The 14835-nt window shown below is 38.1% G+C and overlaps 1 pseudogene; it reads left to right on the plus strand.

Moving 5' to 3' along the window:
- LOC102158023 lies at window positions 448-1093 on the plus strand (annotated as a pseudogene).

Below are 14835 nucleotides of genomic sequence, written 5' to 3' on the forward strand. Positions count from 1 at the left end.
AAAAGGTTAAAAGAAATTCTTCAGAGAGAATATATGGATAATATATATAGAATTATAGAACATATAGATAAGAAAATCAAATTTACATTTACAAGGGACTAGAGGAGAAAATTGGGCATACTTTAAGTTATCTGTCCTACCTATGAAGCAGTATAATGTTTTTTAGATAGATTTAAATTTTAAAGAAGTATAATTAATATGCTGGAGTTCAGTGGTCCAGTGGTTAATGAATCCGACTAAGAACCATAAGGTTGGAGGTTCAATCCCTGGCCTTGCTCAGTGGGTTAAGGATCCTGCGTTGCCATGAGCTGTGGTGTAGGTTGCAGACACGGCTCAGATCCCACGTTGCTGTGGCTCTGGTGTAGGCCGGTGGCTACAGCTCCGATTAGACCCCTAGCCTTGGAACCTCCTTGTGCCACGGGAAGCGGCCCTAGAAAAAGGTGAAAAAAAGGCAAAAAAAAAAAAAAAGTATAATTAATATGCTAAGAGAAAATGAAATAATAGAAAATGCTCAAGTAAAAATAGAGAAGGCAAGATGGGAGGAATTGAAGATATGTGAGGTCCCTTCCTGTGTACAAGATGGCTTTCTGCACTCCCACCCTCGGTCTCTTTGTGGCTGCCAGTCTGCTGCCCTCTTGGGTCACATGCAGACCCCTGGGAAGTGCCTGTCCCAATTGGCTCTCTCCACCACCACAGCAACGCCCCCTGGCTGAAGCTGACTTCTGATGCTGTGAAGGAGCAAATCTACAAACTGACCAAGGCCTGACTCTCTGTGATCCTGAGACTCACTCAGTTTTGTTTTGTTACAGGCACATAAAATCTTGAGAGTTCTTAAATCCAAAGGACTCCCTCCTGACTTTCCTGAGGATCCCTATCATTTAATTGAGAAAGCTGCGATTTGCAAGCATCTTCAGAGGCACAGAAGGGATAAAAATGCTAAATTCCTTCTGATTTGAATTGAGAGCTGCATTCACTGGTTGACCCAATATTGTAACCAAAGCACTCCTCCCCTCCAATTGGAAATACTGGTCATCCATAGCCTCTGCCCTGGCTTCATAAAGTTGTCTATAAACTCAAGCACTAAAATCATAGTTTAACTAGGGAAAAAAAAAAAAAAAAACACAGAAGAGGCAAAAAAAAAAAAAAGAGAGACAGAGAGAAAGAAGATAAGAAACAAGGAACAAGTGCAATGACTAGAAAACAGTTGCAAATATGGTATATATTAATCCAATTATATCAATAATCATTTTAATTTTGAATGGCCTAAACATACCAATTTAAAAAACAGAGACTAAGAGGGTGGATTAAAAAACATGTGTTATCTATAAGAAGATCATTTTAAACATAAAGACACATTCAGATTAAAAGTAAAGGGAGAGAGGAGTTCCCATCGTGGCTTAGCAGGTAAGAAAACAAATTTAATTTTGCCAAAAAAGAAAGAGTGGAGAGGGAGGGATAAATTAAGGATTTGGGATTAACAGATATACACTATTACATACAAAAGAGGTGTAAATTCCCATTGTGGCTCGGCAGGATTAATAACCTATGCTGTCTCTCTGAGGATGCAGGTTGGATCCCTGGCCTCGCTCAGCGTGTTAAGGATCCAATGTTGCCGCGGGCTGTGGCACAGGTGGCAGAGTCAGCTCAGATCTGGTGTTGTGTGGCTGTGGTGTAGACTTCAGTTGCAGCTCCAATTTGACCCCTGGCCTGGGAACTTCCATATGCCACAGGTGTGGCCATAAAAAAGAAAATAATAAAAATAAATAAAATAAGTAAACAACAAGGACCTGCTCTATAGAATAGGGAACTGTATTCAGTATCCTATAATTACCTATAATGGAAAAGAATCTGAAAAGGAATACATACACACACACACACACAAACACACACACACACACACACACACACACATCCAAATCACTTTGCTCTACATCTGAAACTAACAACATTGTAAAACAATCAGCTATATTTCTGTTAAAAAAAAAAAAACTGGAGTAACTGTATCAATTTCAGATAAAGCTGACAACATGGAAAATTATCATGACACTATCAATAATATTAATGATAATATTCCTCATATAAATATCAATAATATAAAGAAGAAATTTTAATGGTAAAGAGGTCAGTTCTCCAAGGAAACAATACTCCTGAATATGTATGTATATAACAAAAACAGAGCCTCAAAATATGAGAGGTAAAAACTGATAGACTGCAAAGAAAAGTAGAGGAAGCCACTATTATAGTTGGAGGTATGAACACCCTTCTGTTAGTAACTGACAGATCCAATAGGCAAAAATTCAGTAAGAATATAATTGAACTGCACAGCATCATTAATCAACTGAGTTTAACTGGCATGTATGGAGTACTTTATCCAACAACAGCAGAATACGCATTCTTCTCAAGCTTACATGGGACATTCACCAAGGTAGACCACATTCGGGGCCATAAGACACACATTAACAAATTTAAAAGAACAAAAGTCATACAAAATATTCTTTCAAACCACAGCAGAACTAAGCTAGAAATCAGTAACAGAAAGATTGGTGGAAATCTCAAAATATTTGGAGATTAAACACACAATTCTAAATAACACATCAAAGAATAAGTCTCAAAAATTTTTAAATATTTTAAACTAAGCAATTACACAACTTATTAAAATTAGTGGGATGCAGTGAAATAAATGCTGAGGGAAATTTACAGCACTGAATTCACATGTTAGAAATGGAGAAAGATTTAAAGATAATAATCTAGGCCTCCAATTTAGGACATTTAGAGAAAGAAAAACAATACGAACCTACAGCAAGCAGACAAATGTGTATATATATATATATGTATAGTTTTTTTTTTTCTTTTCTTTTCTTTGGAAGTTCCCAGGCTAGGGGTCGAATCAGAGCTACAGCTGCTGGCCTATACCACACCCACAGCAACACCAAATCCAAGCTGTGTCTGCGACCTACACCACAGCTCACAGCAATGTCAGATCCTTAACCCACTGAGTAGGGCCAGGGATTGAACCCACATCCTCATAGATAGTAGTTGGGTTCGTTACTGCTGGGCCAAAACAGAAACTCCCCCAAAAATGTACATGAATGTGATTTTATATAATTATATATATAATTTTATGTAATTATATATATATAACACATGTATAAATCAGAGTAGAAATCAATGAAATTGAAGACAAGAAAACAATAGAGAGGAGTTACATATAATTTTATGTAATTATATATATACAACACTTATATAAATCAGAGTAGAAATCAATGACAAGAAAACAATAGAGAGGAGTTTGTTAACCACTGTGGTGCAGTGGTTAACGAATCCAACTAGGAACCATGAGGTTGTGGGTTCAATCCCTGGCCTTGCTCAGTGGGTTAAGGATCCGGCATTGCTGTGAGCTGTGGTCTAGGTCGCAGATGTGGCTCGGATCCCGTGCTGCTGTGGGTCTGGCATATGCTGGTGTCTACAGCTCCGATTCAACCTCTAGCCTGGGAACCTCCATATGCCACAGCAGTAGCCCAAGAAATGGCAAAAAAATAAATAAATAAATAAAAATAAAAGAAAACAATAGAGAAAATCAGTGAAAACAAAAGCTGGTTCTTTGAAAAGGATCAATATTTGCCTTTGGAATGTTTCTTTTTAAAAAACTGTCCTATCTTTTTACCAATAAATAATTTACATACCGTAAACTTACCCATTGTAAGTATACAGTTGTATTAGTACTGTCCAATAGAATTCTGTGTGTGGTAGAATTATTCTATAATATACAAAGTCCAATCAGTAACACTAGGCACATGTAGTTGTTGAGCACCCAAAATGTGGCTAGTATAACCCAGAAAATAGATTTTTCAATTTTGTATATTTTTTTATTGAGGTAAAATTCATTTTATGTGAAATTTGCCATTTTAACCATTTTAAAGTATATAGTTCACTGGCATTTATTACATTCACAGTGTTACAAAAATATCTCCATCTAGTTCCAGAACATTTCACCACCCCCAAAGGAAACTCCACACCTTTCAAGCAGTAACTTGCCATTATCCTCTTCCCCCACCTCCTGGAAACCTCTAATCTGCTTTTTGTCTCTTTGGATTTGCCTAAACTGGATATTATTCAATATGTGACCTTTCGTGTCTGACTTTTTTCACGTAGCATAATGTTTTCAAGGTTAATCCATGTTGTAACATGTGTCAGTATTCCATTATTTTTAATAGGTATACCACATTTTGTTTATCCATTCATCAGTTGATGAACATTTGGGTTATTTCCACCTTCTGGTTACTGCAATGAAAATTGCTATGAAAATTCATACCAATTTTGCTTCAATATGTTTTCTATTTTTAATACAATTAATTTTATTTACAGTTGTACAATTATCATCACAGCCTAATTTTAGAATATTTCCATCCCAAATGCCTTGTCCATCCCTCCTACCCAAACTGTCTCCTTTGGTGACCATAAGTTTTTCAAAGTCTGTAAGTCTGTTTCTGTTCTGCAAAGAAGTTCATTGTATCCTTTTTTTGGAGTACTTTATCCAAATCACTTTGCTGTACATCTGAAACTAACAACATTGTAATACACATAAGATTCCACCAATAAGTGATACCATGTGATGTTTGTGTCTCACTGTCTGTCTAACCTAACTTAGCATGATAATTTCTAGGTCCATCCATGTTGCTACAAATGCCGGTATTTTGTTCCTTTTAACGGCTGAGTAATATTCCATTGTGTACATGAACCACATCTTCTTGATCCACTGCTCTGTCGATGGACATTTAGGATGTTTCCATGTCTTGGATATTGAAAATAGTGCTGCACTGAACTTTGGAGTACATGTGTCTTTGCGAGTCATGGTTTTCTCTGGATAGATGCCCAGGAGTGGGATTGCTAGATCAAATGGTAGTTCTATTTTGTGTTTTCCGAGGCATCTCCATACTGTTTTCCACAGTGGTTGCACCAATTTACATTCCCACCAACAGTGTACTAGGATTCCTTTTTCTCCACACCCTCTCCAGCACTTATTGATTGGATGGCATTCTGGCTGGTGTAAGGTGGTACCTCAGAGTGGTTTTGATTTGCATTTCTCTAATCATGAGTGATGTTGAACATCTTTTCATGTGTTTTTTGGCCATCCGTATGTCTTCTTTGGAGAATTGTCTGTTTAGATCTTCTGCCCATTTTTTGATGGGATTGTTTGTTTTTTTGGTATTGAGCTGTAGGAGGTGTTTATAAATTTTGGAGATGACTCCCTTGTCAGTCGATTCACTTGCAAAGATTGTCTCCCATTCTGTGGGTTGTCTTTTCATTTTGTTTAGGGTTTCCTTTGCTGTGCAGAAACTTTTCAGTTTAATTAAGTCCCATATGTTTTTTGTTTGTTTGTTTTTATTGTCAATACTCTAAGAGGTGGATCTGAGAAGGTGTTGCTGTTGTTAATGTCAGAGAGTGTTTGGCCTATGTTTTCCTCTAAGAGTTTTATAGTGTCTGGTCTTCTATCTAGGTCTTTAATCCATTTTGAGTTTATTTTTGTGTATGGTGTTAGGAAGTGATCTAATTCCATTCTTTTCCATGTGGCTGTCCAGTTTTCCCAGCACCATTTATTGAACAAGCTGTCTTTTCTCCATTGTCTATTCTTGCTTCCTTTGTCATGGATTAGTTGACTGTAGGTGCGTGGGTTTAATTCTGGGCTTTCTATCCTGTTCCACTGATCTATATTTCTATCTTTGTGCCATATGGTTTTGATGACTGTTGCTTTGTAGTATAGTCTGAAGTTAGGGAGCCTGATTCTTCCAGCTCCATTTTTCTTGTTCAGGATCTTTGGCTATTCTGGGTTGTTGGAAGTTTTTTAATCACAGTTTCAATTTCAGTACTTGTGATTGGTCTGTTCATCTTTTCCATTTCTTCCTGGTTTAGTCTCGGAAGATTGTACCTTTCTAGGAATTTGTCCATTTTTTGAGGTTGTCCATTTTATTAGCATATAGTTGCTTGTAGTAGTCTCTTATGATCCTTTGTATTTCTGTGATATCCATTGTAACTTCTCCTTTTCCATTTCTAATTTTATTGAGTCCTCTCTGTTTTTCTTGATGACTCTGGCTAAAGGTTTATCAATGTTGTTGATCTTTTCAAAGAACAAGATTTTAGTTTCATTGATCTTTTCTTTTGTTTTCTTCATTTCAATTTCATTTATTTCTTTTCTGATCTTTATGATTTCTTTGGGTTTTGTCCTCTCTCTAGTTGCCTTAGGTGTAAGTTTTTTGAGATTTTTCTTGTTTCCTGAGGTGGGCTTGTATTCCTATAAACTTCCTGCTTAGAACCACGTTTGCAGAGTTCCCATCATGGCTCAGTGGTTAACGAGTCTGACCAGAAACCGTGAGGTTGTGGGTTCGATCACTGGCCTCACTCAGTGGGTTAAGGATATGGCATTGCCGTGAGCTGTAGTTTAGGTCACAGACGTGGCTCAAATCCCACACTGCTGTGGCTCTGGTGAAGGCCAGCAGCTATAGCTCCAAATAGACCCATAGCCTGGGAACCTCCATATGCCACAGAAGCAGCCCTAGAAAAGGCAAAAAGACAAAAAAGAACTGCATTCACTTCATCCCATAGGTTTTATATTGTTGTGTCTTTGCTATCATTTGCTTCTAGGTATTTTTTAATTTTCTCTTTGATTTCTTCAGTGATCCATTGTTTGTTTAGCAGCATGTTGTTTAGTCTGCATGTGTTTGTGTTTTTTGCAGTGTTTTTCTTGTTGTTGATTGCTAGTCTTATAGTGCTGTAGTCAGAATACATGCTTCATATGATTTCAATTTTCTTAAATTTCCTGAGGCTTTATCTGTGGCCCAGTATGTGTTCTTTCCTAGAGAATATTCCATGTGCACTTGAGAAGAATGAGTATTCTGCTTCTTTTGGATGGAATATTCTGTAAATATCTATTAAGTCCATCTGGTCTAATAATGCATTGTTTAAGGCCTGTGTTTCCTCGTTGATTTTCTGTCTAGATGATCTGTCCATTATTGTAAGTGGGGTGTTAAAGTCCACCACTATTATTGTGTTGTCAGTTTCTCCTGTTTTTGTCTTATTTTTTTAGGGTTGCACCAACATCATATGGAAGTTCCCAGGCAAGGCATTGAATCAGAGCTGTAACTGCCAACCTAACCACAGCCACAGCAATGCTAGATCCAAGCTGCATCTGAGAACTACACCACAGCTCACAGCAATGCCTGATCCTTAACCTACTGACAAAGACCAGGGATTGTACCCCCGTGCTCATGGATACTAGTATGGTTTGTTACCACTGAACCACGAAGGGAACTTCTGTCAAGTTCTCCTTTTAAGGTTGTTAGCAGTTGCCTTATATATTGAGGTGGTCCTATGTTAGGTGCTTATATATTTACAATTGTTATATCTTTTTCTTGGATTGATCCTTCTGTCATTATGTAATGTCCTTCTTTGTCTCATAACATTCTTTATTTTAAGGTCTATTTTGTCTAACATGGGTGTTGTTACTCCAGCTTTCTTTTGATTTCCATTTGCGTGGAATATTTTCTTCCATCCTCTCACTTTCAGTTTGTATGTGTCCCTAGAACTGAAGTGGGTCTCTTGAAGACAGCATATTTATGGGTCTTGTTTTTGTATCTATTCAGCCAGTGTATGTCTTTTGGTTGGGGCATTTAGTCTGTTTACATTTAAGGTAATTATTGATATGTATGTTCTTACTGCCATTTTGATAATTGTTTTGGATTTGTTTCTGTTAGTCTTTTTTCTTCCCTTCTTCTCTTGTTCTCATCTCTTGTGGTTTGATGACTCTCCTTAGTGTTGTGTTGGGATTGCTCTTTCTTATTTGTGTGTGCATCTACTGTAGATTTTTGGTTTGCAGTTACTGTGAAGTTTTGATATAGGAATCTATAAATATACCAGATTGTTTTAAGTTGCTGGTCTCTTAATTGCAAATGTGTCTCCAGTATCCTGCATTTGTACCCTCCTCTTCTCACTATTTCTGGTTTTGTTAGCATATTTTTGTGTGGATGATTTCCTACTTTTACTATATGTATGCCTTTACTGTGAGCCTTGTCATTTATAATTTTCTTGTTTCTAGTTGTGGCATCATCTTTTTCACCTAGAGAATTTCTTTTAACATTTGTTGTAAAGCTGGTTTAGTGTTGCTGAATTCTCTCAGCTTTTGCTTATATGTAAAGCTTTTGATTTTTCCTTCAAATCTGAATGAGAGCCTTGTGGGGTAGAATAATCTTGGTTGGAGGTTTTTTCCTTTCATCACTTTAAATATATCATGCCACTCCTTTCTGGCCTCCAGAGCTTCTGCTGAAAAATCAGTCAATAACCTTATTAGGGTTCCCTTGTATGTTATTTGTTTATTTCCCCTAGCTACCTTCAGTATTTTCTTTTTTTTTTTTTTTGATTTTTAAAATTTATTAAATATATTAATTCATGTAAACGGCTTAGGAAAGTTCTTGGCACATAGGATACCTTCAGTATTTTCACTTTGTCTTTAATTTTGGTCAGTTTGATTAATATGTGTCTCAGGGTGTTCCTCCTTGGGTTTATTTTATACAGTATTTGTTGTGCCTTCTGGATTTGAGTGAGTGATTCCTTTCTCATGTTAGGGAAGTTTCCAGCTATTATCTCTTCAAATATTTTCTCTGGCCCTTTCCTTCTCTCTTCTCCTTCTGGCACCTCTATAATATAGATGTTGGTGCACTTAGAGTTGTTTCAGAGTTCTCTTAGACTGTCTTCATTTATTTTCATTCTTTTTTCTCTTTTCTGTTCTGTATCAGTGATTTCCACTAGTCTGTCTTCCACCTCACTTATTCTTTCTTCTGCCTCCTGAATTATGCTGTTGGTTGCTTCTAGTGAATTTTTTATTTCAGATATTGTATTTTGCATCTCTCCTTTCTTAATCTTTAAATCTACTATTTCTTTGTTCGTTGTGTCTTGTAATTTATCAGTCTTTGCCTCCAATTTATTTCCAAGATCTTGAATCATCTTTACTATCATTAGTATAAAGTCTTTTTCATGGAGATTGCTAATCTCCAGATCACTTAGGTTGTTCTTCTGGGGGATTTTCTTTATCTGGGTCATAGTTCTCTGCCTTTTCATTTTGTATAGATTTTTTGTGTAGTCTCCTTTTTGCAGGCGATAGGGTTGTAGCCTCTCTCTTTTCTGATGTCTGCCCTCCATGTGGCTTAAGTTAGTATGGGGGCTTGCTGTAGGCTTCCTGATGGGAGGGACTGGTGCTTGCCCACTATAGGTGGAGTTGATTCTTATCCCTCTAGTGGGTGGGGCTTTGTCTCTGGGTGTTATTGGGGGTGGCTGTGGCCTAGAGGGTCTTTAGGCAGCCTATTTGCTGATGGGTGGAGTTGTGGCCCTACCCAGTTTGTTGTTTGGCCTGGGGCTTCTCAGCCCTAATGGGTGGGGCCAGATTTTTCCAAAATGGCCACCTCCAGGGCAAATCACACTGATGATTATTCCTGACATCTTTGCTTTCAATGTTTTTCTCCCACAGTGAGCCACAGTTGCCTCCTGTTTTCCCAGGAGTTTCTCAGGTAGGTCTGACCCATATTCTTATGAAGCCACTTTTGCTCTGGGACCCAGTACACATCTGAAAGCCTTTGTGCACCCTTAAAGAATGAGGTCTCTGTTTCCCAAAGTCCTGTGGATATTCTGTGCACAAGCCTTACTGGCCTTCAATGCCAAATTCTCCAGGTCTCCTCCCAATGCTAGACCCCCTGGTGTGGGAACCTGAAGTGGTGCTTGGAACTCTCACTCCTGTGGGTGATCCTCTACAATATAGTTCTTTTTCAGTCTATGGATTGCCCACACAGTGGGTATGGGATTGCTTATATCATGTAAGCACCTTCTCCTGCCATCTTGATGTGGCTTCTCTTTTTGTGTTGGATATCCTTTTTGTAGTTTCCAGTCTATTTGTTGATGGTTGTTCAGCAGTTGGTTGTAATGTTGTTTTCATAAGAGAAGGTGAGCTCCAGTCCCTAAATATCTGTTTTCAATTTGGGGGATGAGTATATATCTAGGAGTGGAATTGCTTGGGCATGTAGTAATTCTGAGTTAACTTTTTAAGAAACTGCCAAGCCACTTTCCACAGAAGCTATGATAGTTTATATTCCTGTAAGTGATATGCAAGAATGGAGTTTCTCCACATCTTCATCAACACTTGTTATTTCCTTTTTAAGTTGTAGCCATCCTAGCGGGTGTGAGATAGTCTCATTGCTGTTCTCATTTGCATTTCTCTGGTGACTGAAGGTGCTGAGCACCTTTCGTGTGCTTATTGGCCGTTTTTATGTCTTCTTTGGAGAAATGTCTGTTTGGTTCTTCACCCACTTGGGAATTGAGATGTTTGTCTTTTTGTTATTGAGTTGCAAGAATTCTTTATGTGTTCTGGATACTAGACCTTTATCAAATATATGACTCACAAATATTTTCTTCCATTCTGTTAGTTGTCTTTTTACTTTTGGTGGTGTTCTTTTTTTTTTTTTTTTTTTTTGTCTTTTTGCCTTTTCTAGAGCTGCTTCCTGTGGCATATGGAGGTTCCCAGGCTAGGGGTCTAATCAGAGGTATAGCTGCTGGCCTACGCCAGAGCCACAGCAATGCAGAATCTGAGCCATGTCTGCAACCTACACCACAGCTCACGGCAATGCCAGATCCTTAACCCACTGAGCAAGCCCAGGGATTGAACCCACAACCTCATGGTTCCTAATTGGTTTCTTTAACCACTGAGCCACCATGGGAACTCCTTGGTGGTGTTCTTTGATGTGCAAATGTTTTTAACTTTTATGCCAAATTTATCTATTTTTTCTTTTGTACTTGTACTTTTGATGTCATATCTTAAACTCCATTGATAAATGTTCATTTGGAAAATGCCCAATATTTCATATTTCTTTCTCCTTCCCTCCGTTCCCTTTGAAATAGTGAGCTGACTTACCAAGAAGTATCATTTACATGACCACGTGGCAGTGGAGACATTACTGGGATCCATGAGGTCCTCTGGCTCCTCACTGGTCTTGTTTGTAAAATGACTGAGTTGATTTCCCGAACTGCAGATAAGTGAGGGAAATCTAGTCTTGTCTGACCATTGTGGTTGATATACTGGCATCCATAATTGGAGCCCTAGTACCACAAGTAGGCACTGGTCCTAATGTTCTGTACCTACTGGTTCTTTCTTCATTCTATTGCTCATTCTTTCCCAGCCCCTAGCCCTCTCCTCTACCTCCCAACTGGCTGGCACTGATGTTCTCTGGGCTTCTTCCCCTATAAGTTTTGAGTAGAAGTATACTTTGGACTATGGGAGAAATAGTACGGTCTGAGTCCTTCAAGTTAGTCATTAATGTGTAAAGTAATTTAGAAAGTCTTTTTTCTTCTCATGACACTAGGCTTTCACCACAATTTTTTCCTAAGGGAGAAATAGCTGGGTAACGACTTTTTTTTTTAAGCCAGTATTCATCCTTGTCTTAAAGCTTTTGCTGCTGCTACAGTGGATAGAAGTTCCATGGCAGCAAGATTTAGAGAACACAGCAATACTTATGATAATATCTCAAAAGCATATGTGTGTGTGTGCATGCATGTGTGTATCCCCTGTGTTATACTCTCTTCCCCATATTCTCCATAAAAGAAAAGTCTTGTGCATGTTTTTCACTTTAGTACCCTAGCTCCTAGAATAGTGCATAGCACATAAGAGGGGCATACATGTATCTTAGATAGATGAATAGATGGTGTACAACTGCAGCCTGCACTATTGGTTCAGAGTGACTAAATTTAGGAAGATAATTATGTTGCTAATAAAAAACTAAGCAGAAATGAGTTTCAAACCGCCTAAGTGTTATGTTTGCTCTTGCTATTATTTTCTCTGAGTCCAGAATTAACTGCTTCATCTAATTATTGATCAATGTTATGTAAGGCTAATATTAATACAAATAATTCTTCAGTCTCTGCCCTCACCAAGGGGAAATGCTACACAGATAACTCAAATTATCAGATAAATGTGTACCTGATAGGCATAGTTTAGATTGAGAAATTTCTGGCCATAAAGTTAATCTTAGCCAATCAGACTTGGTCTTGCTAATTACATGTTTTCATTAATACTGATACTGCCTAGAGAAAAAGTTCCCTCTAGTGAGTTGCTATGAGTAAATAAGAATTTTTTGATTCTGAAAATAATATGAACTTACTGTAGAAAAATTGAAAATTGCCAAGACCTTTTGCTTGGTTGGTTTTTCTGAGTGGTGGTGGATGCATATATATTTGGAGAAGAAGATTTTTCTGCATAAGAAAGTGAAAGTGATTTGGCGACCTGGAATGGGGAAACTCTGGAATTGAGGACACCAGAAACCAGCCTGCCTAGATACCAGCCTGTCTAGGTGCTACCCAGAGAAGGACAACAAAAAAGGAAAAATTGTCTTTCTTGTAGCTGGAGAGATGGGGAGATGAGGCATATATTAGGATTCTCCAGAAAATCAGAACCAGTGTGTGTGTGTGTGTGTGTGTGTGTGTGTGTGTGTATGTATATGTCACATAACCAGCAGGAATATATAAAGAGATTTATTAGGAGGAATTGCCTCACATGGTTGTGGAGGCTGAGACGTCCCATTTGCCGTCTGCAAGCTGAAGACCCAAGAAAGCTGGTGATGTAGTTCAGTTAGAAGTCAAAAAGTCTGAGAACCAGAAGAACTGATGATATAAATATTTTTTTCTTTTTTGGCTGCCCTGCAGCAAATGGAGTTTCTGGGCCAGGGATCAGATCCAAGCTGCAGTTTTGACCTAAGCTGCTATTGCATTTGCAGCAACACTGGATCCTTAACCCACAGTACTGGGCTGGGGATTGAACCTGTGTCCCAGCACTCCCAAGATGCTGCCAATCCCATTGTGCCACTTTTTATTAAAGTATAGTCAATTTACGATGTGCCAATTTCTATTGTACACCAAATTAACTCAAATATATATAAATATAAATATTCTCCTTTTTATTTTCCATCATGGTCTATCCCAAAAGATTTGATGTGCTATGTAATAGGACTTTATTTTTTATCCTTTCTATACATAATGGGGGCATTTGTTTGCATCTATCAACCCCAAACTCCCAGTCCATCCCACTCCCTCTCCCTATTCCTTGGCAAAAAATCTGAAAACAGTAAATTTGCTTTCTGTTTGGGAGTCAGTTCCTGTTTCATTTGTGTCATATTTCAGATTTCACATATAAGTGATATCATATGGTATCTGTCTTTCTCTTTCTGACTTACTCCACTTAGTATGAGACTCTCTAGGGTCATCTATGACGCTGTGAATGGCATTATTTCATTTTTTACAGCTGAATAGTATTCCATTTTATGTATGTACCATATCTTCTTCTTCTTTTTTTTTTTTTGTACCATATCTTCTTAATCCATTAATCTGACAATGGACATTTAGGTTGTTTCCATGTCTTGGCTATTGTGAATAGTGCTGCTGCAAACATACTGGTGCATGTATCTTTTTGAATTATAGTTTTATTCAGATATATGCCTTGGGGTAAATTTGCTGGATCATATGGTAACTCTGTTTTTAGTTTTCTGAGGAATCTCCATACTGTTTTCCACAGTGGTTATACCAACTTACATTGTCATCAACAGTATAGAGGGGTTCCCTTTTCTCCACACCCTCTGTAGCATTTGTTTTTGGAGATTTTTTAATGATGACCATTCTTACCAGTGTGAGGTGGTACTTTTCATTTGCATTTCTCTAATAATTAGCGATGTTGAGCATCCTTTCATGTGCCTACTCACCATCCATGTGTCTTCTATGGAGAAATGTCTATTCAGGTCTTCTGTCTACTTTTCGATTGAATTGTTTATTTTTTTGTTGTTGTTGAGTTGTATGAGTTGTTTGTATATTTTGGAGATTAAGCCGTTTTTGGTTGCATCATTTGCACATGTTTTCTCCCACTCTGTAGGTTGTCTTTTTATTCTTTTGTTTTTTTGTTTTTTTATGGTTTCCTCTGCTGCACAAAAGCTTGTAAGTGTGATTAGGTCTCATTTGTTTATTTTTGTTTTTATTTCTATTGCCTTGGGAGACTGAATGGTATACATTTTAGTATAGTTTCAAAGGCCTGAGAGCCAGAGAGCCAATGGAGCAAATTCTAGTCGCAGGGCAGGACAGTAAGAATGTCAAGCTCAAGTAATCAGACAAAGAGAGCAAATTCTCCCTTCCTTCACCTTATTCTTATTGTTCTAGAACAATAAGATTATTTAATTGGACAGGGCAATCTAATTTATTCAGTCTAGGGATTCACCTGCTACTCTCTTCTGGAAACACCATCACAGACACACCTAGAAATAATGTTAACTGGATATCTGGGCACCTCATGGCCCAGAAAAGTCAACACATAAAATTAGCCATCACAAGGCCCACCTGAAGGAAATATATAAAGTGCTATGGACTATACAGTGGGAAACTCTCTTCTATATTACAAAATCTTCAGTAAATATCAATACTTGATCCTGATGGAATCATCCCGGGAACCAAAGAGATACTGAGTCCTATTTAGTGAATAGTAGGTTCAAGGCTACGACAGAACCATGTTAGCCATAGGAACTAACATGGGAAAATATTTAAAAATAAGAAAATTTAGGAGGTCCCGTCATGGCTCAGTGGTTAACAAATCCAACTAGGAACCATGAGGTTGCAGGTTCTATCCCTGGCCTTGCTCAGTGGGTTAAGGATCTGGCATTGCTGTGAGCTGTGGTGTGGGTCATAGACATGGCTCGGATCCCACATTGCTGTGGCTCTGGCGTAGGCCGGTGGCTACAGCTCCGATTAGACCCCTAACCTGGGACTCTC

The sequence above is a fragment of the Sus scrofa genome, chromosome 3, assembly GCF_000003025.6.
Source record: "Sus scrofa isolate TJ Tabasco breed Duroc chromosome 3, Sscrofa11.1, whole genome shotgun sequence".
NCBI classification, from domain to species: domain Eukaryota; kingdom Metazoa; phylum Chordata; class Mammalia; order Artiodactyla; family Suidae; genus Sus; species Sus scrofa.